At 37.1% G+C, this 15,952-nt stretch overlaps 1 long non-coding RNA gene across 1 annotated transcript; it reads right to left on the bottom strand.

Annotated features, from left to right (window-relative positions):
- Positions 1–410: 410 nt before the first annotated feature.
- LOC131277097 (uncharacterized) lies at positions 411–6,425 on the bottom strand. The gene is made up of 2 exons (XR_011647969.1): positions 3,282–6,425; positions 411–2,741 (listed from the first exon to the last, which is right to left on the bottom strand). It is a non-coding gene; the product is annotated as an uncharacterized lncRNA (long non-coding RNA).
- Positions 6,426–15,952: the final 9,527 nt, after the last annotated feature.

Here is a 15,952-nt window from a genome sequence, read left to right as displayed (position 1 = left end):
AATCAAGTTCATGTATATTTCTTTTATTTCCCTTTTTTTCCTTATGCAAGAAATAGCATACTATATATACTTACTTCATACTTTTTCACTTTACAGAAATGCTGGAAACTACTTCATATCAGTTTATAAATATATGAAATACTTACTTTTTCCCCGTATCATTCCAACTTTAGAATGTATATTGCTAAAGTGAAAACTAACCAAACTGTTTTATGTAAAGTCGACAATTTTCTAGAACAGTGTTACTTAAAGTGGCTTCATGGGCTGATGGCTGCTATGGGCAAACTGTCTATTTGACACCAGTCCACAAGAAGATTAGTACAGAAAATGAAAGCAAATGTGCATGCAGACTGTCGGAGTCTTGTTCGGTGACCCAAGGTATCGGGAATGAAAGACAAAGAAAGATTGGGTTCAGGGGATCTGAGAGCATTGATCTCTCAAGCTCATCAGACAACTTTATTGAGTCGAGGGGCTAGTATATATACCCCTAACATACGTGACATTCAGCACACAATCAAGTTACCTATTACCCTTACCTCATACTATATTAACTAGTGATTGATGAAAACCCAACAAACTTTACTGGAACTATTATTATGAAAATCAGTAACTATACTCATAAATCCTGTTACCCAGGTTGTTCTGTTCTAGGTATTGTTCTGCCTGCAGGTGTGCTGACCCAGCCAAGATTGTGCTCCGCACCGATAATCATAAGGGACAGCTTGACTCAGTGGTCAAAGAAGTAACTTGCTTCCATGGAAACAACATGCCTTTGTATCCCACATTTCCCCCTTTTGTTTTAGTCAGGGTGACTGTGTCTGTCTTAGGTCGAGGCTACGCGCAATCAGCCTTACCCGTCATGGGGAAGCGTGGCAGCGAAAGGCCACGTCCCTGTCTTAGGTTGACTGAAAGGCTAGCCAAGTTGCCCATCACTGACTACCAGCCAAGCGCACTGACTTCGGGGTACTATTGTAGAGTTTTAGCAAGTACTATGTTGTTTGCTTGTCCCATTGTGTCCACATGGTGCAATCTCTGGCAAACACCTTTTCCCAGGCAAGCGACAACCATGAGCAACAGGATTAATACACATATCCCTATTCCTAAGGCAGATAAGAAATGTTGAGATTTCCACCAATCAACAGGATTAAACTTATTTAAATGTGAAATCAAATCGTTAAAGATGTCCTTATCACTATCTACGTATATCTGATTATGTGACATTTCTAAAATCTTTTTCTGCAATTCCTCAATTTCTAATGACGTATTTCCTTTGTGTCCTAACAAATGATTTCTGATCTTATTCCATTGAAACATAGAAATGTTATAATCCAAAGGAGTAATACAAAAATTACTTTCATTCCAATCACATTTCAATCCTCTTAACAAATTCAAATTATAAACTTGATCTCCTAAGTGTAAAACAGCAGATTCCAAATCACCAACTCTGTTATTAAGTCCTTCATCAATGTGCTCTTGACTATGCCATAAGTCACTTGCATTCTTGTGCCAATCATGCACATATTGCTGTGTCTGCACTGTCTCATGCAATGCAACAGCAGCAGTGGCAGCAGCAGTGATGACACCAATGAGGCCAAGAATGCCAGCTATGAGAAGTCCCAAAAATCTCTTAGATCGTTTCAACAGTCCTTGAGCCAGGTGGAAAAGAAGATGACTTTCAGGTGATGACTGCCACATCCGATTCATTTTCACCGGGATCCACACTCCTCGTCTTCGGCGAGCCATGGTGCTAATATCTCCATTCTGTAAGATATTATCAGACAAGCAAGTATACAAAGCGCCATCCTTATAGAACAAAGCATTTTCAGTAATGGTAGCCTTCCCTACCACAAACACATGTGGATCTCTGACACATGATTGAAAATGATGAATTTGATCTAATTGTAAATATTGTCCATCCATACTTTTATTACCTTTCCATTCAGAAGTAGACGCCACTCCTAAGAAGACTTTGCATATTTGTTTTTGATCATGGATTCCAGTGCTATTGCACCATGGAAAAGGAACCCATTTCCCTATATTTTTCCAATCACTATTATTTTTGATAAAAATTATTTTTTCATCCAAATCAAGGGAATCATGAAAGGGATACTGCATATTACTAATTTGTTGTCCCAAGCTATTTATACCATACCAAATAAATCTGTCCTTATATTTGTTGGGATTCCCCATAGGGGCACTTTCCCAAACTATTCCATAGGAATCATTAAAAACGACAGATCCTCTTCCCATATGGCATTCATACCATCTTTGCATATCACCAGCATTCCTCTTAGGACAACTGTAACTTGGATACTTATATTCTTGGTATTGATAGGATGGGAATAAAGTTACCAAAGATTTAGTATTATTATGGCTAAAATTGATCATAGTTCTATTTTTCACAGCCATACATGGTGGGCGATTGCCAATGCAAAGAGGTCGGAAATCAAATGGAAGAAGGAGATTATAAATCTTTTGTCCTTTTTCTCGTGGCTTAAGTGATAACCTATATTCCACGGGTCCAGGAAATATATGAGTTTTATTCAAATAGGAAAAGAAGGATCTTTCCAGGTTAACACTCGAAGTAATGGGGGATTAGGGATATAAGCCCAATATGTGTAATTACCATTACCATTGCCGGTTTCACTCACTATCAGTAGGATCCATATGTGTAGAAGACGCCACTTCTTCAGTCCTAGGTTTAATCCTTTTTGCCGGAAGCCAGATTTCTTCTCCATTTTCTGAAATGATAAGAGCATAACCTCCCCCCCATACTTTAACCCTGCCTTTCTTCCATTCATTACTTAAAACATCTTTCCAAAATACTGGTTGATTCTCAGAGTCTGCAATTTCTGTGGATTTTTGAGAATGTCCAAAATGACATTCAGCCGGTGTCATAGAATCATAAACGTTAAGAAAATTTAAGGTAAATAAAGCTTTAGCCAATTGATCTTTAGGTGAAATCATACCATCATCTCCCCCTTTTTGTTTTAAAAGCATAGTCTTGAGAGTATGATGGCATCTTTCAACAATAGCTTGATCTGTAGGATTATGGGGAATGCCGGTAACATGTTCAATAGCATATTTTTTACAAAAGGAAGCAAAGGATTTACTAATGTAAGAGGGTCCATTATCAGTTTTAATCTTTAGAGGGCATCCCATCACAGCAAAAGCAGACCAGAGATGTGAGCGAACATGATGAAACCGTTCCCCACTTTGAGCAGTAGCCCACATGAAATGAGAACAAGTGTCAATACAAACATGAACATATTGTAGTTTACCAAAGGATGGAATGTGAGTAACATCCATCTGCCATAATTGATTAGGAGTCAGGCGTCTGGGATTAGTTCCAGCCTGAAAAGGCACTGCTGTCAGTGGTCCACAGGTTGGACAAGTACGCATAATTTCCTGCGCTTGTAGTCTTGTTAACTTTTGATATTTATCTCGCAGGCCTTTAGCATTAATGTGAGTTAAAGCATGGTAATCACGAGCACTTTGTAAACACCCCACTAATAAATCAGCTCGAGCATTAATTGCTGTCATAGGACCAGGCAAAGATGTATGAGAACGTATATGTGTAATGTAAATAGGATGCTGTCGTAATCTAATGAGATGTTGCAAATCAGCAAAAAGTTGAGATAATTCATCAATAACAAAGATATGAGCCGTTTCAATATGCTTAACAGTAAGGCATACATATTCAGAATCAGAAACAATATTCAAAGCTTCCTTAAATATTGTTAACACCTTAATGATGGCAGCAAGTTCAGTACGCTGAGCAGACGTGAATGGAGTCTGCCAAGCCTGTTCTTTTCAAGAAGTAACGTATGCTGCTTTTTTATTACTATTACTATATTAAATACTGTACAAGATAGTTGGGCTATGCACATAGCCCTGAAAAGCACCACAGAAGTTTATTGTTGCGTTTTTTACAGATAGAGGAATGCAGCTGGCTTGATCTGTCTAAGAAGACACTAAAGAAAGTCTTAGCAAGTTTTAAAACAAAGTGATAGCAACACAGCTGGACATTAACTTTTGCAACTAGCAGTGTTTGGGATTGCTGCATACTACAGTGTTGTTACTTTAATCTATGATAAGAGGTTGTTTTTGTGACACACACTCTTTTATAATAAAACCACAATACTTTCTATAACTTGCCACATGCATTTAAGTTCCAAGAATTTATGAAAATTAGCCATCCTACTTTAGGGCAAAATACACTTTTTTGCAAAAACTTATTAAATTTCAATTAGCATTCTCACAAACTTTTAACCTTTTTAATACTCATTTAAGTTTTACATCCTTCATATTATCCTGTGAAGAAAAATAAGCTATTCATTTCAATCTAGGCAAGAACAACTTTTTATAAAGACTTATAGTAATTTTGTTAATCAAGACTCACAATTTTTATCATTGTAGAGATCTTATTTTTTTTTTTAAAGATTTATTTTATTTATTTAATTCCCCCCCCTCCCTGGTTGTCTGTTCTTGGTGTCTATTTGCTGCTTCTTGTTTCTTTGTCCGCTTCTGTTGTTGTCAGCGGCTCGGGAAGTGTGGGCGGCGCCATTCCTGGGCAGGCTGCTCTTTCTTTTCACGCTGGGCGGCTCTCCTTACCGGTGCACTCCTTGCGCGTGGGGCTCCCCCACGCGGGGGACACCCTTGCGTGGCACGGCACTCCTTGCGCGCATCAGCACTGCACATGGCCAGCTCCACACGGGTCAAGGAGGCCCAGGGTTTGAACCGCGGACCTCCCATGTGGTAGACGGACGCCCTAACCACTGGGCCAAAGTCCGTTTCCCTGTAGAGATCTTATAAACATGTAAACTTATGTGTTAATATAAGCGCTTATTTAATTTTTGGCCATTTGAATAGAGCTCTTTTATAAATTTTTATTAATTTATATTACCATCCAGAGGTATCAAAATACACACTGACATTGAACGAACAAACACAGAACAATCACAACACAGTAACAGAAACATACAGTTTACAGTTAACTCAAAATTCTTACTTTCTTGGTATAGCTGCTTTTAAGCTCTCCATTATATCACATTTTAAATATCACTTCTTCAGATTTCTTCTGGAATCCATGTTGCCTGTAACATGCAAGCTTGTGCTTGGAAACATTTTTATTAGTTATCAGCAATCAGTTAAGATAACTTGAGCAGCATAAATGTAGTTAAACTCTAATTTAGCAGTTTAGACAGACCATTAACACACATTTTTGGATTATTACGCTGTAATACTATACTGAGACTTGAAGTTCAGGAGTAAACTATTGATTTAAAACTGAAAATTCCTTTTTAAACCTTGATAAAAATTTTGTACTAATTTTATTATCTTGGTTAAATAAGCCCAATTAGAATTAGCATGGAAATAAAACAGAACACCAATGTTGCCATGTTTTTCTCTTTTTTCAGTGGCTTAACTCTATTAACCCCCACTAGCCCACAGCTACATTGTCATGTAGACAGCAGGGGGGTTGCAGAGTTGCTGCCAGAATAGTTTCCTTATCTTAGTTAACACTTTAACAGAGAGTTTTCTTACAAGCCTGATTTCACTAACAAGGACATTATTTAGTATCTTTGCCCATTTTAAATCTTTCAATAGTTTAAAAGTTTTTGGCTCAGGATGAAACTTGGCACCCCCTTGTGGGTGTTGAGCATCAGGAGGAATTTGTTGAATAGTTACGGGAAAAGCTGCTACAGCTTGCATAGCCAGAGGCTCACCTTGACTAGATCCCAGTAAAAGACATCTCATTAATGGAGTAACAGGCACAGGATTTGGCTTAAAGCTGCTACGAACTTAAGGCAGGTCTGTAGAGAAAAGTCCACTAGGTACTTTTCCAGGTTCTGGAGGTGCAGAAGGAACCTCATGAGTCAAATTAGGATATATGTTTGCCTTAGAAATATTTAGCTCCGACATGGATTTAGTTAAGAACGGATTTGTGTCTCTAACTTCAAATAACTCTTCTTCTTCCTGATCCTCCTCCAAATTCCTATCTTTACCTGTATCATTCATAGCCATTTCCTCCCTTGAGAAAAGAACAATCTCTTCCTCTTCGTCAGACTGCAAAAGATCTAATGCAGCAGCAATATGCTGTCCTAAGGCCCAAACTGATACAGGTATATTCTCTCCTTTCTGATATGCTCTCCGCAATGCTTTCATTACTTGCCTCCACTGCTTAACATTCATTAAATTCTTTCCTTGCGGTTGAAACCAATAACAATGCTTTTGAACCAAAGCAAACAATTCTAACAAATCTGCAGTCTTAACTGTGATGCCTACACTGTGCAACAGTGTTTTCAAAACCTGTGAATATTCTTCCAAGCGTCCTGGTTGATTACCCATACCCTGATGCTAACGGAAAGCAAAACTTAATAATATGAAGCAGCAATCTACCCGGGTTAATTAATTTCAACGCTCCTTACCTTAAAAAAGGCTTTTTAGCTTTCCGCATTCCCGATCCAGAGGTGGAAGATTCTATGCTGCCGTGTCTTGATGAATCCTCTGCCTCGAGCCCCACGTCTGGGCGCCACCTGTCGGAGTCTTGTTCAGTGACCCGAGGTATCGGGAATGAAAGACAAAGAAAGATTGGGTTCAGGGGATCTGAGAGCATTGATCTCTCAAGCTCATCAGACAACTTTATTGAGTCGAGGGGCTAGTATATATACCCCTAACATACGTGACATTCAGCACACAATCAAGTTACCTATTACCCTTACCTCATACTGTATTAACTAGTGATTGATGAAAACCCAACAAACTTTACTGGAACTATTATTATGAAAATCAGTAACTATACTCATAAATCCTGTTACCCAGGTTGTTCTGTTCTAGGTATTGTTCTGCCTGCAGGTGTGCTGACCCAGCCAAGATTGTGCTCCGCACTGATAATCATAAGGGACAGCTTGACTCAGTGGTCAAAGAAGTAACTTGCTTCCATGGAAACAACATGCCTTTGTATCCCACACAGACTTTCTTAATTTGACAAAGTAACTTTATATTCATTGAATCTAATCATAAAGACACTGGGATTGTATTTTTATGCCCTTATTTCATTTTTCTAGCAACTAATTTTCTTGTATGTTACTAAAAGATGATTCTGTGATGAATCTGAGATCTAAAAAACTAGCTTTTTGCTACTGTTCAAGAGGAATTTGTGTGTGTTAAAAAATGTTTAAAACTATAAGTCTAAAAGAAGTAATCTTAATAGAACCTTAAAAAAGCATTGAATTGACTTAGCCAAGGAGATGCAAACAATTAATTTAATTCAATTTAACACTCAGCTGCTGAACATCTTCTACATATAAGTAATAGGAAATCCATGTTGATTTTTAAGGGAAACTAGGAATAAGCAATGAAAAGAATATGGGTTTTGGACTCAGAGTGGTAGTCCTAAAGTCAAATTCCAGCCTCACCACTCTATCAACTTACCTTCTTTGAGGCTTATTTCCTTCTTCAATTAAACAAGAATAATGATATCAAATTCATGCAGTTATTGTGAGGAGAGAGAGTTTAGTTTAGAGACTCATATCTGTAGATATGACACACCTGTTAGTTTTTAAATTTTTCTATCTTTAGAAGAGGTATATCCTCTATAGTCTGAGCTACCAGTCTCTATTGCATTACATCCTATCCACTTCACTAACATATTATTTCTAAGCACACATTTTAATTAATGGATTAGTGCCCTGGTACCCTCTAGCCTGAATATTAAGGTGTTTGGCCTCAGAGGGTATCAAATGAAGGACCAAATCCAAATATATATTAAAAACATGCTAAGCCAGGGATTGAGTAGATCATTAATATTCAGACAAATAAGCTGATCATGTTTGTTTTTCTAAAAATCCATCTTAGGAGTAACTTAAAACTTACTTGTCAAAGATTTTGAGTTATATAGTGATGAAAAATAGATTGCTGTAGGAAAATAAGGCACCCTAAAATAAGAATTCCTCTTGAAATTCTTATTACAGTTCCTCATCTGCCCATTTTTTATATAAATATGATGTCTTGGCTTCCTTGCCTCTTCAAAAAGTGCTTTCCTGGCATCCAAACTGATTTTAAGATTGAGTTTCCATTTAAAAAGCCTAAATTGGAAGTTAGCACTAAAGCAAAGCACAAATAGAAACTAAAACTTGAAAGCTGCCTGGGCACCCTGTTGAACAGCTATTGAAGAAAGGTTGGCAAGGCAATTTGGTATGCTGCTCTTTTCCGGCAGTGCCTCACTGCTCTGGTTGCTGTGTTCAGCAGTTCCTTGTTGATGTCTAGCCCACAGTCAGTTTTTGTTCCCTTTAAAAAGCTAATTTGAGAATTTTATTTTCGATAGCAATCTGGTTGCATAGTCTCCAATATCTATTGGTGTTTCAAAGAGCTAGGATGGGACACAAAGTGAAAATATTGCCATCACTCTAAGCATGCTATTGGTCTATATGTTCTCCATGAAGGATATTTAATTTCTTTTGGGAGGGGGAGAGAGAGAGAAATAACGAGGGTGACAGCAAGAATGAAAGACAGAGACCAGAGGTGATGAGATGGGATGAGGTGAAATATTAATTTGAAAAATCAGAAAAGAAATTATTCCCCAAAGCACAACCTGAGTAGTAGATTATTGCAGCAATGCCCACAATTTGTTCACATCTCTCTGTATTCATACTTTCAGAAGTCCCATATGGCTTATTTTGGTCCTTGGGAGATTTGAGAAGTGCTTGTGGATTGAGACTTTTCTTTTTCTTGGAAATAGCTACCACATGAACAAGCCTGAGCTAGCCTGCTGGATGATGAGACACATGGCATATTTATCCCATATCATGCCAGCTGGCAGTCAGCCAATCCCAGAAACAGGGCCACCCTGCTGACCTATATCTGGGTACAGATGCATGAGGGAGCTCAGCTGAGTCACAAAAAAATTTACCCACCTCAGCCTTGCCTGGATTGCCAACCTACAAAATCATAAGTGAAATCAACTGTTGTTGCCTTAAGTCACCCACCACATTTTGGAGCAGTTTGTTGCACAGCAATAGATAACTGACACAAATCTGTTAGAGTTTTGTTTCTTAAACGTGTTAGATATATGGAAAAGGATAATATTATCATGTTTCCAATTTTACTATCTATTATTGCCCACAGATGTGTTAAGAAGAAACATCAGTTCTATTCATAATTGCAAATTATTGTCATTTTTATTTCTCTGTGGACTGTATTTTAACAGCTTATTATCTTAAAGGTTACAAGTGTTAAATCTATAGTTTTATACTGAAATAATTTCTGAAAAATACTTAGCATTCTTCCTGGAACATATTAGGCTCTCAGAAAAAAAAAAAAAAAGAAAACCACTGAACGAGGACAGTAGAACAAAAAATTGGGCAACTCAAAATTTAAATCAAAGCCACAATTAGGGAAAGGCTTTCAAATATAGGATTCTATATTAAAGAAAATATATTGCAATATTTCTAGTTCTCAATCATGTGCAATTTAGGAGAGAGCCACTGAAGAAACCATTTATAAAGGACAATGAGAATAAGCCCAGGAAAGAATGGGTTAACAACCTAATCTAACCTTTAGATTATTCCCTACTTACCAAGTGAATGAATGGCTTAGTCCAGACCTCCTTATAAACATGCTAATGGTATTTACTAGCAGATTTTTTAATGCAAATTTTCATTGCAGATTTATGAGGTATAGCTATGCAGAGAATAAGGGGTAGCCCATAAGTTGTGTAATTAATAGAGTAAAAAATGGAAATATTCCAACCCAAACTGGATATGTTTTTTTAAAACACCTATTTATTTTTCTTTCCCTCCCCCTCCCCTGCCCTGTTTTTGATATATGTCCATTTGCTGTGTGTTTTACTGTAATTATTTCTCTTTTTGTCTTCTCTTTTTCTTTCTTCTCTAGGATTTTCTGGGATTCGATCCTGGGGACCTCTGATGTGGAGAGAGAAGTTCCCGTCAAATGTACCACCTCAATTCCTGGTCTCTGCTGTGCTTCACTTTGACTCTCTCCTTCGTCTCTCTTTTTTTGCATCATCATTTTGTTGCGTAACTTACTTGCGTGGGCACTTGGTTCACCACACAGGCACGCTTTCCCTCTTTTTTTTTTTTCCATCAGGAGACCCCAGGGATTGTACCCAGGTCCTCCCATATGGTAGGCAGAGATTTTATCACTTGAGTCACATCCACTTCCCCAAACTAGATACGCTTTGTGAGTGGTGTTTCCACATGCATTGCTCAAAACTCATGTGGTAAATTGAAATCAAAAAGTGTCCTAATACAGGGGGTAAAGGATATTTTTGTAGGCTGAATCTAATCGTTTTGGTATCCTCTAGAATGTTCACATAGTCCTAATGCTTACCTGTATCTCATGAATTATTTAGTTTGGAGCTGGGTAAGAGCAATTGCCTTATGAGTCAATACTTTGTGGTAACATGAGCATATTTTTACTTCTGTGAAATATTTCTTCATATAGCATTAACTAATAAATGTCATTAACCAAACATCCTTTCAGAAATCCAGCAAAATTACTTACAAATTGTGTTACTGTAACAGCTCTAGTACAGATTTATCACATCACATTATAGAGAACTGTTTATATATCTAGATCCCCCACTAGATCCAAAATTCTCAAAGGTAGGCATTTATTCATCTCTATTTTCCCATCCAAACATGTAGTATCCAATAGGCAATTAATGTTGGTTGAATTCAATTAAATAACAGGAAATTTCTCTTCATGTTGAAACTTTAGAAGATATAATACTAAAATATGATCATAAATATTATAAAAGTATTTAAAAGGGGCAACATTTGAATTTTTATGTAATCTAGGAGGTTAAGTCAAGGCCCTTCTAAGAATTAGTCCCAAAGTAAAAGTCACATGGGAAAATTATTATTTGTAAACCTGAAAGTTTAAAATGTTTTATGAAAAATATAAACACATAAACAAAAATAAAGGGCAAATGATAAGCTGGGAAATATACATGGCTGAGCAGGAAAAAAAACATTCTTTATAGAAAACTCCTGTAAATTTATTTTAAAATAAACATATCAATAGAAGAAAGGGCAAAGGAAATAATTTACAAAAGAAATGTAAAAAGCCATAAAATACATGGAAAGAGGTTCAAACAAGCACTGTACTCAAATAGGGAAATAGAAACTTTTCTCTAACCAGAATGGCAAGGATAAAACAGAATGGTACATTTCACCAGACAGCTGGAAACATGGATATCAAAAAGTGATGAGCATTATGGGAAGATGGCAGGTGGACTAACAGGCAAAGTTGAATGCTCTCACAATAACAAAGGAGAAAGAGCCAAAAGCTGTCCAAGAGATCTGCTTTGGGAGTCAGCAGACCAGGACAGTGCTACACAACTCCCAGGACTGTGAGGGACAGAGAGACAACGCAGCTGAAATGAGGAACATGAGTTACCAAGCCCTCATGGCAGCTGGGAAGGGCTCCTCTCCCCCACCCCCAACACATTAAGCTGGGGTAAAACTCCTGGCTTGCTGCAGCCAGCTGAGAGGGGACAGACATCTTCCTCCCTGTCAGCTGTTTCAAGGGAAAAGGGAGGGGAGGTCGGGGTGCTTTTCTTCAGTGAATTCGGCCAAGAGAGCCAGTGTTGAATCTCTGATCTGGAGATTCAACACAGGAACACAGGAAAGCTGAACTGAAACAACTCCATGGAAAGGAGTGCCAACTACCGCCATCTGCTGGCTGGTCTAGAAACTGCATGGACAAAAACTTTATGCCCACTAGTGAGTCCCTGGCCCAATTCTGAATACTTCAGCTGGACAATTTTAAAGACTAAGTCGAAATAAATATCAAAAAAGAGCTATAGAAAAAAAACAATAGGCAAGAGAGAAATTAGCCATCAGAGTAAATTCACCAACACATTCAGATGCCTAGATATCAGAAAAAAATTACAAGCTATACTAAGAAATAGGAAAAGATGGCCCAGCCAAAAGAACAAACCAAATATCCTAAAGCGCCATGATTGTTGTTATGGGGGGAGGAGTGGGGTGAAGGGGGTGGGGAGTATATGGGGGCCTCATATTTTTTGAATGTAATATTAAAAAAATAAAGACAAAAAAAGAGCCACGAGATGAAAGACAATCAGCATAAATCATGCAACTTTCCTAAATCACTTCAAACAATTTAAAGAAAATATGACTAAATAAATAATATTAAGAGGACAGTAGGAGAGCATAAAGAACAATTCGAAAGCCTGCAAAGAAAAGTAACAGAACTTACGGGAATGAAAGACACAATGGATAAGGTTAAAAATACACTAGAGGCACATAAGAGCAGATTTGAATTGCTTAAAGTCAGAATTAGTGATTTCCAAGACAGAACACCTGAAGTGGAAAAGACAGGAGAACAGAAAGAGAAGAGGATGGGAAGAAATGGAACAGAATCTCAGGAATGTGAATGACAATGCAAAGTGCACAAACATTCCCATTATTGGTGTCCCAGAAGAGAGAATGGAAATGTGGCAGAAAGATTATTTGAGTAAATAATGACCAAAAACTTCACAACCCTTATGAAGGACATAAATATCAACATCCACGAAGGATAATGCACCCCAAACAGAATAAATCCAAATAGACCTTTCCTGAGACACATCCTATTGAGAATGACAACTATCAAAGATAAAGAAAGGATTCTGAAAGCAGCAAGAGAAAAGTAAAACATCACATACAAGACAAACTTGATTAAGTGCTGACCTCTCAGCAGAAACCATGGAGAAGAGAAGAAAGTGGTATGATATACTTAAGGTACTGAAAGAGAAAAAGTGCCAGCCAAGAATTCTGTATCCAGCAAAGCTCTCCTTCAAAAATGAGGGTGAGTTCAAAGTCTTCACAAGCAAACAAAAACTGATAGAACATGTTACCAAAAGACCAGATTTGTAAGAAATACTAAAGGGGGTGCTGCAGCCTGAAAGGAAAAAAATAAGGGCAAGAGATTTGGAGAAGAATTTAGAAATGAAGCTTGTAAGGAAGGGTAAACTGAAAGATAAGAAGACAGACAACAGAACAATATGACAACAGAGAGCCAAAGGACAAAACGGATAGCACTGAATGTGAGTGGATTGAACCCCCCAATCAAAAGACAGACTGATAGAATGGATTAAAAAATATGAGCCATCTCTATGTTGTCTACAAGAGACCCACCTCAGACATAAGGACACAGTAAGATTAAAAGTGAAAGGTTGGAAAAAGGTATTTCATACAAATAGTAACCCAAAAAGGAGCTGGAGTAGACCAGATAAATGTAAAATAACAACATTATAGTATATGAACAATAATTACTCAGTGTAACTGGCAAATTTTTCCTGTGATGAGTATTCTGTAATTTTTTTTCATACAAAATAAACACTTGCTTTTAATTGAGGAGGGCTGAAGAAGGGATATTTTTGGATACTTTTTTTTAACGCTTTCTTATTCATATTCTTTCATTAAAATAACCTATCTGGATCAATAATGATTTAACATGACTACTGTTGAACAAGATTGAGTTTTTCTGTCTCATAAAATTATGAGTTGGAAAACTACCTGCTGCAATTCATTCCAATTAGATGTGAAGAATTCCCAAACAGGAATATGATTATCTAGAAAGAATTATAGCCTAAATGGAAATTAAATAACTAAACCAATAATGAATTTTTTTTAAGATTTATTTATTTATTTTTAATTCCCCCCACTCCCCCAGTTGTCTGTTCTCTGTGTCTGTTTGCTGCGTCTTGTTTCTTTGTCCGCTTCTGTTGTCGTCAGCGGCACGGGAAGTGTGGGCAGTGCCATTCCTGGGCAGGCTGCACTTTCTTTCATGCTGGGCAGCTCTCCTTACGGGTGCACTCCTTGCGCGTGGGGCTCCCCTACGCGGGGGACACCCCTGCGTGGCACCGGCACTCCTTGTCCGCATCAGCACTGCGCATGGGCCAGCTCCACACGGGTCAAGGAGGCCCAGGGTTTGAACCACGGACCTCCCATGTGGTAGACGGACGCCCTAACCACTGGGCCAAGTCCGTTTCTCCCAATAATGTATTTCATTCTCAGAGCTTATTATGTCCAATAGTTAGAGCTATAATATAAAATTAGAATTATGTTCTAATTAATTTCTATTATATTTGAATTATAATATTTATAAATATTTGTTGCTATTCTATTTTTTATTATATTAAATCAAATCTAGCCTTGCATTCTCATTTAAAATTTATAATTCTTTTAATCTATTTTTCTATTTCTTTTACGATTTTTACAATAAAGGACTTTTTAACAGCTTAAAAAAAGCCATTTGGATAGATCATATGGTATGTGAATATATCTCAATAAAACTGCCTAATAAACAAATAAATAATTGTGCAAGAATAGCCAGAAATAGCAGCTATGTATAGCAGGGGAAACTGATTGAGAGGTGAGGAATTTTCTTGTTTGTCTGTTTTTTATTACTATTATGCAAATAATGGAAATGCTTTATAATGACTGAAGTGATGAACGCACCATTATGGGATTATACTAAATATCATTGATTGTATACTTTGGATGAATTGTATGCTTTATTAATACATATCAATAAAATTGATGTGATTTTTTTAAAAAGTGATATAGCAGATCTGAAATAAAATTTTAAAAGTCTGAACAGAAAATTACAATTTTGCTTTACCAGTCCTTCATCTAAGGCTGTTAAGTTCATTTCCCTGTTTGGATTCAGGTGAGACTTGGATTAGAGAGAACAGCGTATGATATCTGGAAGGTGGAAGAGGAGCAGCAGTCAGTATTCACAGCAGACTGTGGTGAACTGACAGGGTGACAACTTCCAGCTCATATTCCCAACTTCCGGCCCACTGACCAACAATGGCCCCAATTCAACCTCACAGAGAAAGCAGCTTCCACAGACCTCTCCAAGAGCCCTTCATTTGCATTACCACTTAGGCAGTTGCTTCTTGGAATTTATGACAAATTTCATCCTTTCCAGGTTTCTCCCTCAGGCTGTCATGGTTATGACTTTCTTTAGTCCTTTGATTTCTCTTTCAGTTCTTCACTTCCCCAGCTCCTCTCACTTTTATGTAAATTATTATCATTTGAATAAAACCAACATATTTATATTAAGAACACAATGGATGGGTTTAACAGCATATTAAGGTCAGAAAATGCTATTCAGTACTCATATATGGGAATATAAAATGATATTACCACTTTGGAATGTTTGGCAGTTTCTTATAATGTTAAACATATACCTACCTTATGACTGCAAATCTATGCCCAGGAACTTACCCAAAAGAAATGAAAGCATATGCCCACAAAAGTATGTGTACAAGAATGTTCATAAAGCTTTATAATTGCCCCAAACCACCATCAAGTCAAATGGATAAGCACATATACATACAACGGAATCCTACTCACCTATGAAAAGGAATGAATCACTGATACATGCAACAGCATGGATGAATATCAGAAATACTATGTTGAACAAAAGAAGCTAGAAGCAAAAGAGTATATTCTATATAATTTAATTTATATGAAGTTCAGTAACAGGCAAAATTAATCTGTGGAGATAGAAATAAGAACAATGAGTGCTTCAAGGGAAAAGGGATTGACTAGAAAGGGGTACTAGAATATTTACCTGAGTATTGGAGCTGTGCTGTCTGTGGATTGGAGTGATGGCTACATAGGCATACTCATTTGTCAAAAATTATCAAGTTCTATACTTAAAATCTGTGTTTTATTGTAAGTTATCTCATTAAACAAGATTCTTTAAAAAAATCATCTTGATTAAAGTGTAGAAAAATGAGAATGTAATATTTGTTTATTGGAAGAATCAAAGAGAGAGCAGAATGTGAGAGAGAAGAAATATTTGAAAAGATAATGACTGATAATTTTCTAAGACAAATGGAAGGAATCAAAACACAGAATGAAAAAGTCCAACCAATTCCAATAAGGATCAATAAAAGTTAACCTAA

The sequence above is a fragment of the Dasypus novemcinctus genome, chromosome X (assembly GCF_030445035.2).
Source record: "Dasypus novemcinctus isolate mDasNov1 chromosome X, mDasNov1.1.hap2, whole genome shotgun sequence".
Classification (NCBI taxonomy): Eukaryota; Metazoa; Chordata; class Mammalia; order Cingulata; family Dasypodidae; genus Dasypus; species Dasypus novemcinctus.
This window is presented reverse-complemented; position numbering and strand designations above follow the sequence as displayed.